This window comes from Pyrgilauda ruficollis, unplaced genomic scaffold, assembly GCF_017590135.1.
Source record: "Pyrgilauda ruficollis isolate IOZ18807 unplaced genomic scaffold, ASM1759013v1 scaffold35, whole genome shotgun sequence".
In the NCBI taxonomy this organism is placed as follows: Eukaryota; Metazoa; Chordata; class Aves; order Passeriformes; family Passeridae; genus Pyrgilauda; species Pyrgilauda ruficollis.
This window is the reverse complement of record NW_024524934.1, coordinates 4,680,358-4,689,380: the sequence shown is the minus strand read 5'-3', so window position 1 is coordinate 4,689,380 and position 9,023 is coordinate 4,680,358.

The window sequence follows — 9,023 nt, the reverse complement described above, 5'->3', positions numbered from 1 at the left end:
AACATCCTCTTGCCCCCCTGGGTCTGGAAACAGCCTGGCCACATTTGCACGGGGCTGTGCCCAACAGGAGGAGCTCTGCCTTCTGCATTTCATTCTCCTGCACTGACAGCTCAAGGATTAATTCAGGCTGAACTGCATGAAAGTAACATGCACCTGCCTGCATGGGAGTGCCTTAGGTCAGGGGGTTTTGCAAACAAGTGTACTCAATGCAGGCCAGGCTCCTTGTCCAAAGCCCTAATTAGAGGTGTAGATCACAATCAGTGTAAGGATGCCCAAAGATGCACTGACCCTGAAAATGACCATCCTCCCACTCTTCCCTCAGGTCCTCCCCAAAACAGCGCTGACAAAGCCCTGCAGAGATTATTCTGAGACTAGAATAACAAATGGAGTGGTCTGAAAACAAATACACCTGTAGGAAAGAAAACAAACAAGCAGTTAAAAGTGGGAGCACTCTGAAAATGCTTGCAGATGGAGCTGTACATGAGTATGTCCTAATTCCTCGCTTCCTGTGGCAGTAGTGTAAGAGAAAGAAGTAAAACAAACTTACTACTGCTAGGAAAGGTGGCATCTGACCCAAAGCAGCAACAAATGCAATGGTAATATTTCCAGCTTACACAATGTTAGCTTTTGACTACACCAGCTGCTATGACCCTGCTCTAATAATTAAAGTCCTGGTAAGATGATAAAGATCATCTCAAAAACATTTTCCTTACCTTATGCTTGCTTGGTAAGTATCAGAATGAGTACAGCAGAATTTGTGCATTCAGGTAGCAGTTACCACCAAAATGATAACACAAGATAAATGCATAATGTGAACAAACTTCCCAATGACATCAGAATTTAAATAGGTTTTCTTGTCATATGCACTGAATAATGCAACCACTTTTAAACAATTTACAACTCAAGGAAAACAACACAAAAAATCAGAAAGAATCTTACAATAGGGAAAAGGGCCACAGCTAATTTAAGGAGTTGTTTTCTACTGCTATTTTACCTGTCCTTACTCTGACATCAGGAAAAAAAAAGTTGACTGGTTTCAGATAGCCATTAGCTGTCTTGTCCTTAGATAATCTCTGAGAGCTGAGAGGGCAGGAAGTAATGTACACAAATACAGCATACTTGAAAAATATTAACTAAAGCTGGGAATAAACTATTCTCTAATGGAGGTCTCAGACCTGATTAACAAAGAGAAAAGCTGAAGCAGATACTTTCCAAGGGAAATGTATACAACAGAACTATTCCAGGCTTTTATGACTTGATTTTTAAAACTGGCCAAGAAGAGATTTAATTTTGTTTACTTAAACAACTTTGAAAAGAAAAATGTCCCAGCGCTCTACCACTTTGTCAGACAGATTCCAGAGCAGAGGATTAGCTAACTGTTTGGTCTCACAGTGTGCACACACACGTACTACCTTGCATCTGAAAGGGGAACTTGGTCAGTTTGCAAAACGAGGAGAAATGCATGTTGGCCCAAGTTCTCTGTTTCTGTCAGCCTCTGTGGTGAAGCGGCACAGTGGGTGAGGACATCAGGGAAAAGGTTTTAAGCCTTGGTTTCCACTTCTCACTACAAAAGAAAATTTAGCCCTTCTGTTCCTACTCGTTCATGTAGGAGCAAACAAATGCAGCTTCTGTAAAACGCACGACAGAGCTGCAAGTACTAACAGCATCAGAATTACAAATGTGTTAGTAACCAAATCCTCCTAACTAGGGGCTGAACCCCTGGGACAGCATGAACCCTGGCACGTAGCCTCCCAGACAGTCTGTCTGTCTGGGGAGGAAGTTGGAGAGAGTGGCTGCAACCTCCTTGCAGCCAGAGGAGACCAGAGGAGACCAGAGCTTCACACACAGCGGGTGGTGCTGGCTGAGGAGAGCTGTGCTGCCAGGTTGCAATGGTTCAGCACTGCCCACCGGCAGTGCCCTTCTGCCAGAGCCCCCCTGGAGGGCTGCCCAAGACCCACAGCTGCCTTCCCTTCACCCACCCTCCTTTCCAGCCTGCAGGGCACTGTAGGGGAAATGTGATACCTGCAAGGCCTGCTCAGGGAAAGGTGCTCACTGAAGGTGTATTTTAAGGTTGCTGTTTGCCTTCCTTGCTGATTGGAATCCTCCCTGCAACTCCTCTCTCACCTTCAGCTCTTTTGCTTCTACACGTTCAGAGGCAACCCACTCTGTTCAGCAGCATCTATAAGCAGGCAGAGGATCCTAGAGCCTAAAGTAACAACCCTTGCTTTAAAGAAAACCTAAAGCATCTTTGAGCTGAAAAATTCCTCGCCTATTCCTAGAGCTTTATAGTGGAAGGTGCTTTGACTCTTTTTGTCTGTATTACTCTTATTTTGACCAATGCAAATGCAATCTGGTTTTTGTGCCAGGGGCTTGCTGATTATATTAAATTTTGATGGTGTAGTTTTGGAAGGATTTCTAAGAAAAAATCACTGCTAATGAAGACATAAGTGCAAAATTAGAACATCACTCACATTTCCAGACTGAGCTGGGATCTCATTGGCAAATGGTGTACAGGCAAGACCAGATGCCTCACAGTGGTGAATTGCACCTAATGCCCTTTTGTAATATGCCACAATGTGGCAAGAGCTGATCACATTCCGACTTATTTTGTACGAACAAAATGTTAGGTGGATCTTAAAAGACCTAGAAAAGAGAGGCAGGCAAAGGTAAATGGGCTGGTGTATGTTGTTTTGTCTTTCACCACAGACCTCACGGCTGCTACTAGATGCTGGAAGAAGTTTTGTAGCCTCTGGTGCATGAGATGAACTTGGTTTGGTCAGGTGATTGCAGGGATGGGATTTAGCAGAGCAGATAATCCTTTTGATTCTACCCTCCATGGGAGTCTTTTTGCTAAGCAGGAAGTTATCCTGATGTTTGATCCAGTGGTTTGCAATGTCAGCATTACAAGCTTTCTCTGATTTTCATGGAGTGAACCATTAATATAATGAAAATACAAAAGGTTCCAAAAGAATGTGTGGTGCAAGGCCAGGTTCTGACATCCCACTTATTTGACTCTGTTGACAGGCTTCAGTGTTGATAGTGATGCCATTGGTGAAAAACAAAATTGTCCAACAGAGCTTCCCCTGCCAAGGCATAAAAGAGGAGATACTGATCCTTAGTGCTTAAACATTTGTTTCGATACAAATTTTCCATTCTAGGATGCTAATTGGAAAAGCCCAACAACAAGAAAACTTGTCAAAAGGTCAGGGGGTATTGTACAACTACCAGAACAAATAAGTTACAGTAGCTGTTCTTATTTACTGCAGAACACAGCTGGATTTGGTCTTCTATTTCAGGTAGATGACACTAAATTTTACATAAAAGTGTCAGCAGCTTTAAATGCAGCCAGGTAAGGCATGCAAAGAGGTCAGGTTCAGGGAGGCATATTTGGAGAGTGTAGACATATTCAGGCTCAGTTTTTACCAGGTTTTTGCAATAAGGCATGATAATATAAACCTAAAGATTGAAATTCCACACCAGAGTGAGTAGTCCAAAAACACACTGCCCTGACAGTGTTCCAAATAAGTCAAAGCTTAGATAGTGCATAAGTATTGCCTGGGCTTTAGTCAGGCTATCCATTTAAGGCTGAAATGTCACTCTTGATGAAAACAGAAACAACAACCAAAAAAGCACATTTCTCAGATCACTCAATTTATCATACTGCTTTCTGTCGCAGGGCCTTCTGGGTTTCACAATCAATCAAGCTTCTTTCAATATGCTCAGGATCATGGAGGTTTCAGTGACAAATTAAAAATTTGCCTTTGAGATAACACCAGATGTGTATCACATGTGAAGGTTGAGCTCTTTGCATAATTAACACCACAATTAATATCACCAACACATTAACTGTAGTCAAAACATGTCTTCATGTTACTCACATAATAATACCAGAAGCCTAGCAAAAGCCTGTAAGTGACTATAACCTGCTGTTTTCAGTGTTTTAATGCCAGTGCCCTGAATCTACTCTGACTTTCTTTCTGGTTCTTACACTGCATCACTGGGCAGAGCCATTTGCTCCCTTTGCTTCTAACCTCCATAACATTCATCTGCAACTCATTTTGACTCCTCTGCTGATTCAGCCATAGGCTGAAGAGGAAACAAAATTCAAATATCAAGGCATGATATATATATAGATCTCTCTCTCTCTCTCTCTCACACACACACACATATATATATATATATATATGTATAGACACTTTTTTTTTTAGCTGGAGGTGTATAGCAAGTCTGGAGACACACATACTTGTCTTTGTGCATCCTTTATTCCTAGTCATAAGGAAGAGATCCTCCATATGCCACTATAGGCTTTGGCTGAAAGACAATTTTATTTTACTTTTTTATTTACTCACAACAAGGGGATTGAGCTCATGAGAATCTCTTCGGGTACAGTAACCAAACATTGACAGACATGTGAGTAATTCAGCATTGACTTTGTGGCCAGCATAGCAAATGACATTGGAGAATTAATGTTTCATTGCCCAAGAGCCCACTAATAAATGCAGCTGTAATTAACAACTGCCTCTGTGATGCCCAGCAGTAGTGATGAAGGAGACCTAATATGCATTTAGTGCTGTTTAATTTTCAAAGCAGTATTTTAGCTGGGAATGCTAGTTTGTAAGTTCCCTGGGAGCCATCAGTTGAATCTGATTTCACAGACAAGAAACACGAGAGCCTAGAAACATTTGATCTGCCGGATATTGCTGGCACTGCTTACTGCTGCCTTCGAAGAACACAGACCTCTGTCACGTACCTTTCCTCAGGGCACAAATTGCTTTCTGCCTCGCTCAGGAGGAGGTCATTCTAAGGAAAATGCACATATACCTTACATTTATTCAGGAGGCCACCAAAGGCTTTGCATATTCTTTGGCAATTATGTAAGATATGATCTACAGTCCTCCCCCGGTCCCAATTTATACCTCAGAACAATTAGAATATTTATTAATGAACAGGTTTGATTAATCGACGCAGTATCGTGACAAGGCACTGAAGTTGTAAAAGGCTAGTCTGTGCACAGAAACTAGGAACTGAGGACAGTAAGGCAGGTTTTCTTCCTGAAGGGCAATGAAATTTTGCTGAATGTTTACATGTCTAAGCTTTCATTCATGTCTGCAATTTCTGTCTCCTGAAAAAGGGAAAAGAGAAGGGACCAACGTGGTTCACAGAGATCTTATCAGGAAGGCAGAAAGCAGAGGTTTTAGATATCCCAGTGTGATATTTTTCACTTCTATAAATGTGGCAAAAAGGATAAGAATAGTGTTCTGGAAAGCAAAATGATCTTTCAAAAATTAATAACGCATCTGTAAGCAGAAATCAAAGGTTCCTGCCCTACTAAGGGTTTCCACTCCAAGTTCCTAGAACTACTTTCTGTTTCTTTGACTGGTCTGTTACTGCACTATCAGCTATTGGTTTTGTGTGTCTGTATCCAGGAAAACCAGTCAGCTTCTTCAATACAGCATCTGCTGCTGCACACAAAGGAGGTCAGGGGCCTTCCTCGTGCTCTGCCAGGGGATGTTATCCGGCATGCAGCACCACAGATGGCTGCACTGATGGAGAGAGAAGCTGGGACATGTCAGCACAGACACAGGAGCAAGAGTTCAGTAGTCTACTTAAATGAGATTTGCTGACACAGAAAATGCCTCAGGTAACTGCATCCTAAAACTTTCTCATTTCTAGGAAAGAAAATGAAAAAATAAAACCTCTGTCTACATTCAAGGGAAAACTCTATGCTCAGATATCTGGACTCTTTGCTCTAGATTTTCCCTTCTTTCATCCTCGTTCCTGTAAAGGCCCCTCTATGCCACTGATGGTTAGGAACCTCTCACACGCTGCTCAGCAGAAAAGTAGAAAAAATATTTTAGAATTACTTCATTAACTGTTTTGTTAACCAGCACTTCAGTTATGCTCTATGATGTACCAGCATAATTGCTGAGTGTTGAGGAGGTTACTGTGCATTTCAGCTTGTTTCTTTTACACTGTGGTTGTTATGGATCTCATAATCCTGGCAAACAATTATGAATTGTTTGTTCACTGCTTTAACCCAGCTGAATTCAAACAAGGCTGAAAGAGTGAAGAGGACTCCATTACATATTCTTGAGAAGAAGGCTTTAAGTTTACTGGCTTGAGTTCACCACCACCACCCCTTTCTTTTGACTAAGTCACTGGTAAAATATGAGCAAGGTGCATGTTGACACATTTACACCAGGTAGAGAAGGCCTTGCTCCTGTCCTATATATATTTGTTCCAAGCACTGCCATGCTCTGTGCCTCTTGTCCGTGCCTGGACTGCACTGGAGCTACTTTGGAAACTGGATTTAACCTGTGTGCAGCTCATGATGTCTGGTCCAGAGGAGGAATCTAAGGAAGTACCTGTAAAATATCCACTCAAAAAAATAAGCTGTATGGAGGATAAAGCAAAAGAGCACCGAATGACTGGTTTTAGTTTTACTAGTCTTTGCTTCTGATGGATAGCTGTAGTTTTCAACTATTTTTTATGTTGATGCAAGAAGGAATACCCTTTGCTAGCACAAGGAATAGCTAGAAGACGTAAATCATATTTAAATCTACATCACACTTCCTTAGTCTAGGCCACCAGCACCTGCCACTTTTTATATTAAAAGAGGCAAAGGAACCTAACTAAGCTGACCATAAACCACGAGTGGAGCTGAGAGGGAGAGAGTGTTAAAGCAGCCTACATCTGTGACTTCCATCATGGACTGTGTCACTCAACACTTACAGGGAAAAGAAACTAGGGATGTAACCAGGCCACCACGAAGTTTGAAGAACTCCAGAATGCAGCAGGTTGGCCAAGAAGAGGCTTCTCTGTCCTTGCACCTGTTGGTACTCTTGCCATCGAAGTATAAATGTGCATCCAAAAGCATTCACATAGAAGAGATTGGTGAAAGAGATGGGGCTAATAGAAAACAATGCAAACAAATACAAAACACATTTGGTGATGAAGGTGGTGCACATCACACATTTTCTTCCCAGGAGAGAGGAAAAATGAGGAGCCTAACCCCCCCTCAGGCACTTATTTTCAGTATCCTTTGTACTCACCTCTGTTCTTAAATGTGCAGGTTGTGTTGGCTGGCAAATGCTAGCCTGGAAAAGCATCAGCTCTCACCTTTCTTATAGCAGCCTAGAGTCCTTTCTGCTGCCCTATCCTGAATAAAACATCAGGAGAATTAGAATCATCATTCTTAGTATCCTGAGACTGTTACTGATGTCAAGTATCCCCTACTTCATGGTTATAAATTCGCTATTCTATTACCTTTTTCTTTGCTACTTCTTTATCTGGACTCTATTGTGACATTGTGTTCTTTCAAATGAGCCCTGCTAGAAGGATTTTATCTGAGAAGTAAGCATATTCTTCAGCGTATTTCCATACTGCAAAGTGTAAGAGGATGATGCACGGCACAACTGACTCTTGTTGAAGGTTAAAGCAAGGTGCCAAATGAAGGCTACAGACAGGTGAAATGTTTAGTTTTGGCTAACCCAACTCTACTTCTTGCCCCATTCTTCTGCTCTGTGTGTCATTCTTGATTGTGGTCTATCCCTGCTCTTTCTACTGGCAGCTGATGGCTCTCACCAAGAAGTGATAAAGGAGATTATTTCTGGAAAGTGTATTGCAAAGAATAATTAACTCTGATTTGCAGATGTCAGTGCATTACTTGAGATCTTCTGTTGCATTATTTAAGCAATAAGGTTGGTGGCGGTTTATGCTGGCTTTGAGAAACTGGATTTTTTTTTTTTTAATTACCTGCTAATTATGAGAGGTTTCAGTCCAGCCAGAAGGCTTTGTTCAAACATTACCTGTTGCATATGAGGCGTGACAATTTGCACCAACAGAACCCAGCTCTACTAGGAGAGACTTCAGAAGATTACAGCTTTGGAGTGCAAAGCCTCAACCAAAGCCACTTCTGCAAATTATGTAACCCTTGATTTCAGAACTGGCAGAAAATGTTCTTCCCCCTTCATAGGCAGCAACTGTTATTACACATTGTACCATTTAACATCTTCTAAAGAAACCTTGATCAAACTGTCTTGATCAAATTATGCCTTAGAGTTACATTATGCAGGCTGATATTGGGTAACACTAATCCGGGTGATCCAGCTCTCTCAATTTTTTTAAGTAATCAGAAATATATAAGAAAACCTACAAAACTTTTCAGATGTATGCCAACATAGTGAAGAAATTATGTGGCTTTAGATAGAAGTCTGCTTTGTATGGCAGTCTTTCAGACTCCTTTTGTCACTCTTTTCCTAACACTTCTACTTTTCTGTTTGTTTCTGCCACCCCCAATTCCAGTTGCTGAAATCAAAAACTTATGTTGTAACCACTGTAGGCATTCCCCTTTCCTAATTCCCTTCAAGGCAGAATGCAAAGACCTTGCACACCAAAAGATGCTGAAAAAACTCAGATTTAACAGGTGAAACTTCTCCCAGAGGCACAACATTTTCATGGTGATGGATTTCCATTTTAATCTAGTGGGACTGCTGCAAAGGAACCTTTTATGGCAGGATTTTCCTGGGGCTTCCTTTCCTCAAAGGAAGAAAGAGCCAATTCAGTTAAAAAAAAAAAAAAAAAAGATGCAAAATCCAAATACTTTCCCAGAGCAGGTCACAGAGTGTAGATACCCAAAGCTCTTCATACTTCTGAAGTAACCCAAAGTTACTTCATAATTCAGGTTTATCCCAGAGATGAAGTCTCCATGAAATGCACAGGAATTTCTCCCACAAGCTGAGGTGGCTTCTGCAGCATCAAACGCTGAATACACAGGAGCATTATGAGAACAACAGCAATTAAGTTATCAGTGTCCTGCGGAACATGGTGACAAGAATAACTTCCCAGCAGACATTATTGAATGGGTACAATATAAGCATTCTCAAACCACTGGGAGCCATCCAAAATTGCTTTGCTAAAATAAAGTTTCATCAACCCTTACACACTTTTGCCCCATATTTCAAAAACTTCTGTCAGCTGTAGTAGCTCATGAATTTTGTTGGAAGTAAAGCCAGAGGCTTTCC